Below are 15,072 nucleotides of genomic sequence, written 5' to 3'. Positions count from 1 at the left end.
GTCACCAAACAAACAACACCAACTACAACAAGCAACAACAACAAAACTTAGGGATGGGGGGAAATCTGATTTACAGAATTGCCAGACTATAATGCCAAACGTCCAGTTTTCAACAACAAAATAAATGAGTCATGCAAAGAAACAAAAGTGCTTGGCCCATTACAGGAAAAGGAAATTAACAGATATTGTCCCCAAAGAAGGGACTTTCCAGACAAAGACTTCAAATCAACTATTTTAAGTATGCTCAAAGAGATAAAGGAAACCATGTACAAAGAACTAAAGGAAATGGAACTCTTACCAAATAGAGACCATCAAAAAGATAGAAATTTTTGGGGCTTGCCCAGTGGTGTAGCAGTTAAGTGCGCGTGCTCCATTTCGGTTGCCCAGGGTTCGCAAGTTCGGATCCCGGGCGCGCACCGACACACCGCTTGTCAAGCCATGCTGTGGCGGTGTCCCATATAAAGTAGAGGAAGATGGGCACGCATGTTTTCCCAGAGCCAGTCTTCCTCAGCAAAAAAGAGGAGGATTAGCAGATGTTAGCTCAGGGCTGGTCTTCCTCACACACAAAAAAATAAAGAAAGTTCTGAAAGAAAACAAACTGTCACCCACAAATTCTATATGCAGCAAAAGTCTCCTTCAAGAAAGTGAAAAGGAAATCCATAGAATGGGAGGAAATATTTGCAAATCATATGTTTGATAAATGTCTAGCATCCAGAAGATATAAAGAACTCTTACAACTCAACAACAAAAAGACAAACAACCCTGTTCCCCCTAAAATGGGCAAAAGACTTGAATACACATTTTACTAAAGAAGATATAGAAATGGCCAACAAGCATAAGAGAAGATGATTCTTATCTCATTATTCTTTAGGGAAATGCAAATAAAAGCCACATTGAGATATATACCACTTCACATCTATAAGGATGGCTTTCATAAAAAAAAAAAAAGGAAAATAAACAAGTGTGGTTAAGAATGAGGAGAAATTGGACCCCTCACATATTGTGGGAGGGAATGTAAATGCTGCACAGGTACTCTGCCAAACAGTTTAGAGATTCCTCAAAAAGTTAAAACATAGAATGACTATATGACCCAGTAATTCCATTCCTAAGTTTATACCTGAAAGAACTGAAAACAACTGTTCAAGGAAAAATTTGTACATGAATGTTCGTAGCAGCACTATTCACAATAGCTAAAATGTCCATGAACAGATGAGTGGATACACAACAAGTGGTATATATGCACAATGGTATACATTCAGCCATAAAAAGGAACGAAGCCTGATACACACTACAACATGGATGAATCTTAAAAACATTACGCTGAACAAAAGAAGCCAGACACCAAAGGCCATATATTGTATGATTCATTTATATACAATGTCCAGAATAGGTAAATCCACAGAGACAGAAAGTAAATTAGTGGTAGCCAGTGGCTGGGGGTAGGCAGGACTGGGGAGTAACTACTTAATGATCATGGGTATGATAAAAGGGTTCCGGAATTATAGAGTGGTGATGGTTGCACAAGACTGTGACATTATTAAAAGCCACTGAACTGTATATTTAAAATAGTTAAAATGGTCAGTCTTTCTGTTTTGTGAATGTTACATGAATTAAAAAAAGCCTTGTTACCTGAGTCAATAAATAAATGCAGGAATGATGTCAGGCTTACCAAGAGATGCGAGGTTCCTGCAGTTTTCCAGCATCACATCCCTGTACAGTGTTCTCTGAGAAGCATCCAGCAATGCCCACTCTTCCAGGGTGAACTCCACAGCCACATCCTCGAAGGTCACCAAGTCTTAAACCATCACAAACATCATGGCTTAGCCAAGGACCACCCTCACCAATGTTGACAGGAAAAGGGCCGAGGATGACAGAACTAGGGAAGAGGAACCCAAAACACACGATGTCCGGGCAGGTGCTGAGCTCTGCTCTCCTTTGCTTCCAGGCTCAGCCCTCAATGCTCGTCTCCTGTCTACTTACTTCCACCCACTCCCAAGGTTAGATGCATGTCCACCACATACACGGTTGTCTTTTTCCAGTAAGACTGTGGGCTCTGTAATCTTATTTCTCTCAATCTCCAAGGTTGACAGGCTGGGACACTGCAGAAAACAGAGAAATACTCACTAGTAGCCGTCATAAATTACTTGAGTACAGGACACGGTCATGTCTTTCCTTTAAAAGTCTCAGCAGAACACAATATAGACGGTGACCCCGGAGGAAGCTTTGAAAATGTAAAAAATGTTGACATAGGCTGACATTTTCTGGGCAGCCCCTCACCCTCCATCAGATGCTCGGAGATCCTGGGATGCCTGAGGACCTGGTTTGCCTGTGAGGCTCCAGGCCACAAAAGATAAGTCCAATTTCTGGTCAAAAGAATAATTATCTGGAGAAAGGAGTATCTGACTTACCAGTAACCAGCTTGCCAGGAAGCCATGAACAAGACCTTCCTCCTCTGTGCATCTTCTCCGAGGAGAGGCTGGGTACAGGGGAGACTGAGCTGGAGAAGAAGGAAGGAGTCACAAGAATCCAGGGATGCCCTCTGTTCACAGATTATTCCCATTTCACAGATAAAGAAATTGAGGTTCGGAGGGACATCATTGTTACTTCATCAAGTTTATAGAAGGAATTAGAGGTAAAATTCATAAAATCCCACACACTCACCACACAGGTGACATCTCCACAGACACTCAAACCACTGAAGTCCCAAATCCCAAGAACCACATAATCAGATATCAGTGACCTCAGGGATCCTGGGGCTCCACTCCCACCTCCCCTGCTCAGCCCCCTCCCCTGTGGTGCAGGGGCCTTTAGCGCCTGGACTCTGAGGGCTGTAAGGACCCAAGAACTTAGCACAAGTTGGGGACAGAACCATGGCCGCCATCCTGTGATTCAGTAAATGTTCGTGAACAGCAGGGCAGTGGAGAACCAGGATGCTCCTCCTCTTATCCCCACAGAGCACTCAGGACAGGGCCCTGGAATAAATGGGAAAATACAAAGTATTCACAGCCTCTCTCCCTCTCTAGGTTACTGAGGACGAATCTGTCTTAGCCCGTCCGTCATGTCCTCCTTCAGACATAATATATTTGATACTGGGCCTTTATTTTGCTTAGCAGGTGATGAACTCAGGGCCACGTGATGGCAAACCTTGTCTTCTTCTGCCCCAATGGTATGACCAATACATTACTGCTCCCCCCATTTTAAGTCCTTGGCTTCCCTGAGTCTCAGGGCACATTCTTCCCATCCGCGTGGTTGTCTCAATCACAGTCCCAGCTACAACCCCTGTTCACGGAGACTTTGGCACCTGACTCCCATTGTTATTTCAACCTCCAGTCCCACCTCACTTGGATGATGTCAGCGTCCATGAGGATGAGTTTCACAGTATTAGGAGTTTGTCCCCATCCATCTTGGCCACACATTTCCATGGGCACCACCCCAGGCTTTGTCATCACCTAACACTGCTCTACCATCTAGAACACTAGTTCAGAAACTTCTCTCTCTGAACCCAAATTCCCAAACATCTACCCTGCTCACTCATTTCCTCCTCTCAGGACATGTGTTCTACCACACATGGCTCCAGTCTACCCACTCTCCTACTTTATTGTTGTCCATCTACTACCTTCTCTCCTCACTTCATACTTACCCAACTTGTATTTCACTGTCTCTCATTTCAACATATTTCCTTATCCCTACCCCCTATCTTCACTCTGGCACAGCAGAACTCCAACCAAGCATGATTCCAATAATCTGCCTGCTCCGTGGCAACATCTGGGCAGGCCAGCCTGCACAAGAGATGTCACGTTGCCACCTCCAGAAAAACATGGTCTCCACCACGCAAAGAGCTCTTGACACTGTAGGACAATCCCACAAGTCTCTGAAGCTTCCTATTCATCATACCTTGTCTAATGTCTCTAAATCTCTCACATGCTCACCTTTTCCCCTATGGTAACCAGCTTCCTAAATAGCCCTCAATGATTCGAGCCTCCTGGTTGTCACACTCACATCGAATTAGGGCTGACCTGTGTGACCAACAGAATATTGTGGAGGTGACTTCTGAGGCTAGGTCTTAGAAAGCACTGTAGCTTCTGCCTTGTTCTCTTGGACTGCTGGCTCTAAGGGAAGCCAACTGCCATGTTGCAAAGACACTCAAGCATCCTGGTTGGGAGACCTACGTGGAGAAGAACTGAGGCCTCCAACAGCCAGCACCACCGTGCCAGCATGTGAGTGAACCACCTTGGAAGTCAGTCCTTCAGATGACTGCAGCCCCAGCTGATATCTTGATGTGAACTCATGAAAGTCCCTGAGACAGAACCTTCCAGCTAAGCTGCTCCTGAATTCCAGAACCACAAAAACTGTGAGATGACACATGGTTATTGTTTTAAGTCACTAAGGTTTGGGATAATTTGCTATGCAGCAATAGGTATCGATGAATACACTGTGACTTTCAGCAGATGGTCTTGCCTCTTACTTCTCAAAGCAATCATCCTAAGGAGTCCATTTTCCTGTCTTGTCACCAAAATCACAACCTACGCCACGGTTTCCTCCCTCTCCTGTTACAAACCAGGAGCCGTCTCCCCTTCTCTGTAAGGCCGTGCTCTGCAGCTCTGTTCTTTGCTCCATCCCGCCTGCCTTTTTAGGATCTGAAGCCTATCGATGATCTCTTATCTACCCTTCCCCTTCCAGCTCTCCCACTCTACTGGACTCTTCCTCCCACCATTTCAACCCTATGCAGTATTTGTAGCGGGGAAATAAACCTATCCTAAGAGCATAGTTTTTTTTCCAGTTACTTCTCAGTCTCTCTCCCTCATCACTGCCAAAGTGTTTGCATTCTGTGTCTCATTTCCTCATGTTCCCAACACAGGACACTCTGGTTTCCACCACTTCCATTTCAAGGACAACACTCTTGGTAGAATCATCAATGATCTTAGTCACAGAACAGAGATGTAGATGGTAAATACTGATACTATTTCTTATCTTTCAGATCAATAAAAATCCTTTGTTGGAAAGTCTGTCTGGAAAGGCACTTTCATACACTGTTGGGGTACAACTCCTACAGAAGAAAATTTACCATAATCAAGCAAAACTGCAAAAATATTTATCCTTTCTCCATCATTCCCACTACTAGGAATCCATCTCAAAGATACAGAAATACTAAAATATTCCTCTAAGACTGTTCACTGTGACATTATTTATAACAGCAAAGAAGTAGAAACAACACAAATGACCATCAATAGGGAACTGGTTGAATAAACTATGGGATATTCACCTAGTGAAGAATCATGCAGCCATTAAAAAGTGATAAGATCTCTAGGTATTTATAGAGATAATTATCCCCAATAAATATAAGGAGAAAAACATCAAGGTACAAAAGTGTATGCAATGATTCCTTTTTAAAAGAAGGGAAAGGCGGGGATATATACATATGTATATGTATACATATAAACGTATATACATTTGCATTTTATATGTATATGTATTGTATGTAATTGTATGTAAAATACAAATGTATTTTATATAATACATATATATATAAATATATGTACATATATACACACATATTTTGCATATGTATATTTTTACATATACACACACCTATTTTCTTATATTTGCAAAAGAAACGCTGAAAAGATAAAACAAATGAATACAAACGGTAACCAAGAAGGGTAGGACAATAATTGAGAAGAGGAGACAGGAATTGAATTTAGAATTGCCTAAATATGGCTCATTATACAGTTTTGACTTCGGAACCATATTTTAAAAATACAACCACAATCCTCAAAATGGAAAACAAATAACTCAATGAACCGAATTTGCATATAAATTGGAAACAGGACTACAACAGAGTTTGGAAAAGAATGCTTTCACGGGACTTTAAAACTAAGTATATTGCTAAATCAGCTGGTTTCCTACTGAAGGACATTTGAGTTGTTTCTCTTCTTTTGCTGTTGGAAATAATGCTTCTGTGAATAACCATCGTGTGTAGATGTGGTCTTGTATTTTGGGAGGTTTACATTCAGAGTATATTTCCAGAAGCGGGATTGCTACGTAAAGACAGCGACTCTTCTGGGTGTAATTTTTTATATACACTGAAGGAGAATATCATTAAGTAAATAAATTAATGCTATTCAGAGGCAATAGTTTTAGTATAACATATAAGAGATTAATATAAAATCAAAAAAAATTAAGCAAAAAACCACTGTAAAGTTAAATCGAATTAGAAATATCATGTTAAACTCATGATTTAAAAATTACGTATTCTCTACTGCAGAAATTGATAAAAGAAACCTTAACTAAATTGAAGTCAGGAAGGCCTGTAGTGGGAGCTCTCACACCCTCTCACGTATTGTCAATTACACCAAACAGGAAGTGACAGAGACTTGTGTCTTGGACATGAAGTAAAACTGCTTTATTACTGAAGCAAGATTTCTTTTTCCACCTGACAACATCCTAGCCAATGAGAAACATCACAGCTCAACCAACGAAAAACGTCGCAGCTCAACCATCGAGAAACGCTGCAGCTCAGCCATCGAGAAACACCGCAGCTCAGCCAACCAGAAACGCCGCAGCTCAGCCAACCAGAAACTTGGCAGCTCAGCCATCGAGAAACGCGGCAGCTCAGCCATCGAGAAACACTGCAGCTAAGCTAACCAGAAACGTGGCAGCTCAGCCATGGAGAAACGCCGCAGCTCAGCCAGTGAGAAGCCTTTGCTGCCTTGACCTTTACTTCCCCCAATGGATTTTCCTTTAGAACAGCCCCTCCTTACTCCTGCTCTTCTCTATAAAAGCAGCTCCCCTCCTTTCTTTTCTGGATTTGCCTGTGGTTTGCCATAGCATGTATATCCTGAATTGCAATTCTTTTGGCTATTCCCAAATAAATTCAATTTCAGATGAAATAACAGGCAAATTTGCTTTTTAAGTTGACGCTACTATATCCACTGAAAGGTCTTAGAAGCAATGATACTCCAGAGGCACTGAGCATGCCTAGTGTCCAGCTCTTCGTTTTTAAGACTATTTACCACTAAAAAGAGCAAAGTACTTTATGCACTAATAACAGAAAAATTTCCAGTATATGTTAAAGGAAAAAAGGCAGAGAAAAATGCATAGAGTACTACAATGTTTTGTATAAGTAAAAGGGGAAATGAAAATATATTTGCTTGCATTTACTTAAAGAAAATCCAGAACGGTAAGAATGCATGATAAACCAATCAAAGTAATTACCTATAGGTGGCTAGAGGAAGGAGAATGGGATGGAAAGAAAACAAGGTGAGGGCAAGACTTTGTAAGGTATATCTTTTTATATCACCTTAGTTTTGGACCAAATGCAAAGAAGAATTCTAATTAGATTTTAAACATTTGAGTATTTTATAAAAAGTCGAGTAATTTCATTTTTAACCCGAAAGTCTTCCTGACTCCTTGTGGTGACAACCCAAGCCCAGGAAAGCCCACTGGCAGGTCTTCTGCACAGCGGAGGCTGATGGAACCTGTCGGTACCAGGTCCACACGTTACTCACCTGCTCACACAGAAATCCGAGGATCAACGAGGACAGGTGGACCCTGAGCCTGGTTTCACCTCAAACTTGAGCTCCATGGATGCTTTTCTTGGCTGAGGGGGGAAAAAAGCACAGAGATTGCTTTTGAGACCCTTTATAGGGAGTAATACAGCTGATGGATGGAAAGCCACCCCATTCACTTTTCTTTTTTGGATTTACTGATTTAACTGTAACTGTTGGCTGAGACTGGATTTTCCCGATTCCTATCCAGACACCTGCTCCCCACTTAGTAAACTCAGTGAATAAAGGAGACACAATCGCTGTCCCTCAAATGTCGTCTGAGAGTAAGACAGTGACATTAGACATCTTTCGCATGTCCTGTCCTCCATGGTACATCCCAAGTGATGCACTGTGGTTTTCTTAGATTTCAGCCCAGAGCTGGGCACATAGTGGGTGGTCAATGCATGTTTGTAGAATGAATGCGTGAATGACTTAAAACCAGAAGTGGAAGAAATTGGGGACGGTGGGCTTGGGAGAGAGTAGACTCCAGGGGTGTGTGTGAATACGGGGGGGGGGACCTCTCTGGTGCTCTCAGTGCCCCGGGTAGGGGAGTGGCAAGCAGAGAGCACAGAGGTTTACCTACAACTCCTGGAAGGAGGTGGGATTTCTAACAACAGACTTGAGGTAGTGAGCTTGCCACCCCTGAGAGTGTGCAAATGGGAGGGGCACATTTCTGGAGAGTTCTAGGGGAAATTTCTGTCCCAGGGAAGGTTTGGGGCTGGGGGAACCTTAGTCTGGTCTAAATGAGAGCCCTTTGGGTTTGTCAGCAGCCCAAGAGTGGTGGGGATTTGTGCATCCTCCTCACTTCCAGTTGCATATGGGACTCAGCTTGTCCCACATCCCTTCTGTGTGCATGTGGCTGGCAGCGCCCTGACCCCATGGTGCGGGGTGGGTCTCCTTTGAGCTCTGGGATGCAGTCGTCATGGTTCTAAATTTGGTGCAGCCCTCAGCCCCTTGAGCTTGGAGGTGCTGCCCCCTGGTGAGAAGAAAAAGCAGTTCCTCCTCATCACTTTGTAACCTTTCGGGGGTTCTTGTTTTGGGTTTTTCATATATCTTCTGACATCCTTTTTTTTTTTTTTTTTGTGAGGAAGATCTGCCCTGAGCTAACATCCTTTGCCAATCCTCTTCTTTTTGCTGAGGAAGATTTGCCCTGGGCTAACATCTGTGACCATTTTCGTCTACTTTATATGGGATGCCGCCACAGCATAGCTTGACAAGCGATGTGTCGGTGTGCGCCCGGCATCCGAACCTGCGAACCCCGGGCCTCCGAAGTGGACCGTGCACACTTAACTGCTTGCACCACCCCGCTGGCCCCTTGACATCTTTTTGTTTTGTTTTTGTTTTTTGTTTTTCCATTTTTTTAAATCTTTTGTTTATTGCAGTAACATTGGTTTATACCATTGTAAAACTTTCAGGTGTACATCATTATACTTCTATTTCTGCATAGATTACATCATGTTCACCACCAAAATACTAATTACAACCCATCACCACACACATGTACCGAATTATCCCTTTCACCCTCCTCCCTCCCCCCTTCCCCTCTGGTAACCGCCAATCCAATCTCTGTCCCTATGTGTTTGTTTATTGTTGTTATTATCTACTACTTAATGAAGGAAATCATACGGTATTTGACCTTCTCCCTCTGACTTATTTCACTTGACATCTTTTTTTATATATATTTATTTATTTTTTATTGCGGTGACATTGGTTTATAACATTGTATAAATTTCAGGCATACATCATTATACTTCTATTTCTGCATAGATTACATCATGTTCACAACCCAAAGACTAATTACAATCCATCACCACACACATGTGCCTAATCCCTTTCGCCCCACTCACTTCCCCCTTCTGCTCTGGTAACCACCAATCCAATCTCTGTCTCTCTGTGGTTGTTCATTGTTGTTTTTATCTTCTAGTTATGAGTGAGATCATACGGTATTTGACCTTCTCCCTCTGACTCATTTTGCTCAGCATAATACCCTCTACGTCCATCCATGTTGTCACAAATGGCTAGATTTCGTTGTTTCTTATGGCTGAGTAGTATTCTATTGTGTATATACACCACATTTTCTTTATCCATTCATCCCTTGCTGGGCACTTAGGTTGCTTCCAAGTCTTGCTATTGTGAATAATGCTTCAATGAAAACAAGGGTGTATGTATCTTTACACATTGGTGTTTTCATGTTCTTTGGATAAATACCCAGCAGTGGAATAGCTGGGTCGTACGGTAGTTCTATTCTTAATTTTTTGAGGAATCTCCATACTGTTTTCCATAGTGGCTGCACCAGTTTGCACTCCCACTAGCAGTGTATGAGAGTTCCTTTCTCCCCACATCCTCTCCAACACTTGTTTCCTGTCTTGTTAATTATAGTCATTCTGATGGGCGTGAGGTGATATCTCATTGTAGTTTTGATTTGCGTTTCTCTGATAGTTAATGAAGTTGAACATCTTTTCATGTGCCTGTTGGCCATCTGTATACCTTCTTTGGAGAAATGCCTGTTCAGGTCTTTTGCCCATTTTTCAATTCGGTTGTTAGTGTTTTTTGTTGTTGAGCTGTATGAGTTCTTTATATATTTTGGAGATTAACCTTGGGGGTTCTTGCTGATTCTACAGGTTGAGGCCGCCTGTGTGGGCCGGGAGTGGGTAACACAGCACAGGGGGTCCAACTCGCATGTTTCTGAACTGGGGATCTTGGCCTGTCTGCGGGGCAGTCCCCCCAGCTGAGGACCACCATCTGGCCCAGGATGGGGCTGGAGACACTGCCCACTCCCCAGGACACCATGGGACAGGGTGGGTGGGGATAGCCAGAGCATTCACCCACCCCCATTGTCTGATGGCAGATGTGACAGATGGGTGGGGTGGGCTCAGCGCTCCACAGATAAACGAGTTTCCACTCTGGAAAATTCCTGCATAAGAATGATGCTGGCAAGTGAGTCAGAGACAGAGACTCAGGGAGAGACAGAGACAGAGAGAGCCTGTGGGAGATGCTTAGTGAACAGGGACTGGTTGAAGGAATGAAGAATGAATGGTTCCTTGGACTGAGAGAAGAGAGGACTCAGCATCTATGTGGATAAGCTCTGGCAGCTCGTGCTTGTTTTGTTGGTAAACTGGGAGGATGTGTCTTGGGAGACGTGTCCAGGCTGCTGGCCAGGGGTCCTGACGTCTGTGGGGCTGGATGATGGTGTGAGGCAGAGGATCCTGCCTTCAGCAGGGGCCCAGCGTGGCTGAGGATGAGGACAAAGGGAGGAGACAGTTGGGAGGATGCCCAGCTTCCCTATCCTGAGAGGCTGGACTCCCTCTCCAGGCCCCCGCAGGGACAGGATGGGATGGGAGAGGCCTCATAGGGCATCCTCAACGCAGGTCCCAAAGAAAGCTCCTGGGGTGTGTGTCCCAGGAAGAGGCTGAGCGAGGTCTGGGGAGATGGAATGAACTTGGAATGAATTACAAGCAGAATGGAGGGAGATGGGGGTGGACAGCTGGGTCATGGTGGCGTGGGTAGCCCTTGGGAACATCACTGCCCATTGGTGTCTCAACCAATGGGATGGGACCTGGGGGGGGGGGTTCCTGGGCGTCTGAAAACCCCAGGGTGGGGTGTCCTGGGGGTTCATCATGAGGTGACCCTGGGAGAGTGTATTTGGGGAGGGAGTTGGGAGGTCAGAACACAGGGGAGGGACCTAGGGCATTAGTGGGGTCATCATGGGATGGTCCTGGGGGCCAAAGCCTTCCTGGGAGGATTCCAGGGCTGAGGACTGGGGTCAGGAGGTGCACTGAGAGACAGACCATGCAGGGGTATTTTCAGAGGGATGCAGAATAAGGGGCTGGGCTGAGAGCAGTGGCGTCATCCTGAGGGTTTGGGGTTTCAGAATGTGGTGGTCTTTGGGGGTACGAATGGGGGATGGGTTGTGGGAGCACTTGGATGGAAGGAGTCTAGGGGAGCAAACTGAGGGGAGGGCAGAGTTTAGGGGAGGGGCAACTTGGGGCATGGGATTTGGACGAGGGATCCTTTAGTGGGCCATTAAAGGGGAGACCCCTGATGGTCAGAACTTGGATTTTTGTGGTGAATGTGGGGTTTCAGCACTTGTGGGGAGAATTTTGGGGGTGCTCATATTATCAGAGTATAGGAGAACTTTGGATAAACAGCCAAGAGAAAACCAATGAGGGGGTGGATTTGAGGTGCTTAGAACCAGGGATGTCTTGGGAAGTGGATCTCAGGGGTATGTTTGGGGGGATTAGAAATTGGGGGCAGACTATGAGGGTGCACCTAGGGGTTGCAACACTCATGGAAAGATTCTGAGAGGGGGTTTGGAGCGCCCAGTGCAGTTCCTTGGAGAGGAACAGGGTATGGGGGTGGGTTGAGGATCCTTGATGGACATGGCAAGGGGGTGAATTGGGGAGCTTAGAGCCCAGAGGAATCTTGGGGCACTATATATCAAAAGAAATAGGTGATGGAGGGGAGATTAGGGGTTAGAATCTGGGGATGTCTTGGTGGTGGGCTTGGGTGGGGCCCCAACCTGAGAGTGCCCTGGGGGACACAGATCATGGAGACGGGTTTGACAGGGTGAGGACATGGTGGTGTGTTGGGCCTTGATCCTGGGGGAGGTGGGTTTAGGGAATCAGAACTGGGGTCTCTCCCGGGATGGACAATGGGAGGTGAATTAGGACAGGGCAGAACCAAGGATGTCTTTGGAGGCAGATCTTGGTGGGTTGGGTGTGTGGGGTCAGAGCAAGGCGAGTCTGGGTGGGTCCAGGAGTGGACGAGGCAGGGACCTGAGGGAAGGGAGGACAGAGCCGGCTGGGTAGTGGAAGCTTTACTGCCCACAACACTCCCCACCCCTGCTCCGGGTCAGTAGCACTTTCAGTACACGATGTGGGGGCCCTGCTCCTCGTACTCCTCCCGCAGGACCCAGCAGGACTGGAAGGCGCGCAGCGAGGCCAGGACGGAGCCCGCGATCCACACCGAGAAGCTCCTGCTGGGCCGGGCCGTCACCACCGCGCGGGCCTCGCAGGGCAGACCGCGCGGCAGCTCCGCGCGGAAGCGGCCCTCGAACCCCACGAAGAGCGAGGAGCCCCCGCAGAGCAGCACGTTCTGGGCCACGTCCGCCCGCACCTCCAGGGGCACCTTGAGAAAACCCCGTGTGGCCATGGTGGGGAGGCTCACAGGCGACAGCCCTGGGATCGCGGGCGGGCTGAAGAGCAGCTCCGGGCACTGGAACAGCTCCTTGCCCAGCGTGACCGTCCGACCGGCAGCTCCAGCCTCTGCCGGTCTTCCTGCTCGGGCCGGGCCTGCTCCTGGAGCAAGTCGGCCGCCACGTAGCAGTAGCGATGCTTAATGTCCTCCACCGTGTCCAGGTCCTGCTGGCCCAGCTGCACGCCGGAGCCGAGCAGCATCTCCGGCAGGAAGGCCGTCAGGTGGGTGCCCGCCAGGTCCAGGCGCTCCGTGGCGTGGGGCAGGCTGTAGCCCTGGAAGACCGGCACCGTGGAGGTGACGCCGTGGCCCGTGTCCACCACCAGCCCGCTGACCCGCCCGTGCGCGTAGACGGACAGCACGGACTGGGAAGCCACGTACATGGCGGGGGAACGCAGCGACTCGAAGGCCACCTCCACCAGCTTCTCGCGCTTGCTGGTGGGGCTGAAGGGTGGGTCTGAGAAGAGCAGCGGGTGGTCCTGGCTGGCCACGCGGAGGTCGTGCTCCAGCAGGTGGCGCCAGATGAGCTGGGCCGCGCTCCAGTCCACCACGATGCCGCTCCGCACCGGCTGCACCAGCGTCACCTCGGGGCGCGCGCGCGCGGCCTCGCCGATGAACGTCTCCAGCGCCTGCTGCCCGGTGGGGGCCGGCTTCTGGGGCTGGCAGCCCACGATGGTGGCCACGGTGTAGGTGGGCCGCACCTGCCCCGCGAAGCCCCTTTACAGGTGCCTGTGCCCATGTCGATGACCACCGCTCCGGTCTTTGGTGGCAACCTGTTGCCCACCGTGCTGGTAGCGTCCTGCTGCAGGGTCTTGTTTCCCGGGGTTGAGCAGGGGGTCAGGCCAGGCTTGGGGGCCTCTGGGGAGGACTGAGACTCCAAGGGGTTGGAGTGATTTGCATCCATGGCTGCAGGTGGCCGAGTGGGCTGCTTGGCAAAGCTGACCCGTTTCCTCTAGGGTGTAGAGGTGTGGGGGGAAAAGGTGAGGCCGGGCCTGTGGCAGGCACAGGCAGAGAGGGAGAGGGGCCGGCCAGTGGTCTGTGACATCACCCTGCCCTCTGCCCCCTTTAGAAGACATCACAATGAAGGGGTGGGGATAGGGCCCCTCCCTGTCCCAGAAAGCTCCCAGGACACTCATCTATTCTGCATTCCCGTCAAAGTGCCAAATTCGGAGGAGGAGGATAGAGGGTGCCTGAGGAGGGATGTCTGACCCAGCTCCCTGATCCAGAACCCAGTAAGACCCAGGAATCTGTCTCTTGGGGCCTTATCTTGAAGTTATTCACATTGTAGTATGAGAGAGCTGGCCACAGGCCTCCTTAGAATATTAAAATATTAATCCTTATAATAGTCATCGGAAGGTGATCAGCTAGTGTGGCTTTCTTGTTTCCAAGAGGAAACAGAAACCAGCTTCAGGAGGAGGCAAGGAGAGGCACAGAGACCCCTGTACTAGGTTCTTTGACTCTTCTGCTCTTCCCACTGCCTGGAACAGCCTCTGTGCCCCCTTCCTGCAAAGCAGACGTTTGCCTCTTCCAATCTCAGTGGGACACTACCTCCTCCTAGAAGCCTTCCCTGATTTCCACTCCCTCTCTCTACTACATGGTGGCAGTGTGGGGTGTCTTCCTTCTCTCTAGGGATTTTCTCTGCTTCCCCTTGGTGGGGAGGGGGCATCCATGGGGCTACCAAAAGGGGCTTTCAGTACAGATAAAAGGTGGTTGCATGTGAGAGGAAGTAATAGTCTTGACTAAGGAGAGCAGGCTGGACAATGGATCAGGAGAGTTGCTTCAAAACCTGTTTTTGGTGGTGGTAGGTATCACCTGTTACAACAAATAACAAATTAAAAATTTGTGTGTGTGTGTTTGTGTGGAGTGCTAGAAATCATCATGACTAGTGCTAAATGTGCCGTGGAGATATCGAGCTGAGAGAGACTTCATTTCCTAGTTGTGTCTAGATTTATTACCGTGGCCAGAGAGCAGGGTTGAGTTTTTATTAAATGAATTAATCAATCAATTAATTATTTGTGTGTGTGGCCATTTTGAAATGTTCATTTACTCAGCCATTTATTGAGGGTCCAGGGGCTTTTATTTCCTCCAGCTTTATTGAGATGTAATTGACATACAAGATTTTGAAAGTTTACGGTGTACAACATGTTGATTTGATACACTTATGTATTGCAAAATGATTACCACTGTAGCATTAGCTAACACCTCCATCACATTACATAGTTACCATTTTTGTGGCGAGAACATTTAATATCTGTTTTCTTAGCATCTTTCAAGTATATAATTTGTTTTATTATTTCATTCAAGTATATATAATTTATTCATCTTCCAAATG

At 47.1% G+C, this 15,072-nt stretch overlaps 1 pseudogene; it reads right to left on the bottom strand.

The window, feature by feature from the left end:
• Positions 1-12,398: 12,398 nt before the first annotated feature.
• Positions 12,399-13,664, bottom strand: LOC131401976 (actin-like protein 9; annotated as a pseudogene).
• Between the last annotated feature and the right edge of the window lie 1,408 nt (positions 13,665-15,072).

This window comes from Diceros bicornis, assembly GCF_020826845.1.
Source record: "Diceros bicornis minor isolate mBicDic1 chromosome 3 unlocalized genomic scaffold, mDicBic1.mat.cur SUPER_3_unloc_1, whole genome shotgun sequence".
NCBI lineage: Eukaryota > Metazoa > Chordata > Mammalia > Perissodactyla > Rhinocerotidae > Diceros > Diceros bicornis.
The sequence above is the reverse complement of the archived record's forward strand: the minus strand, read 5'-3'. Positions and strand labels throughout refer to the sequence as shown.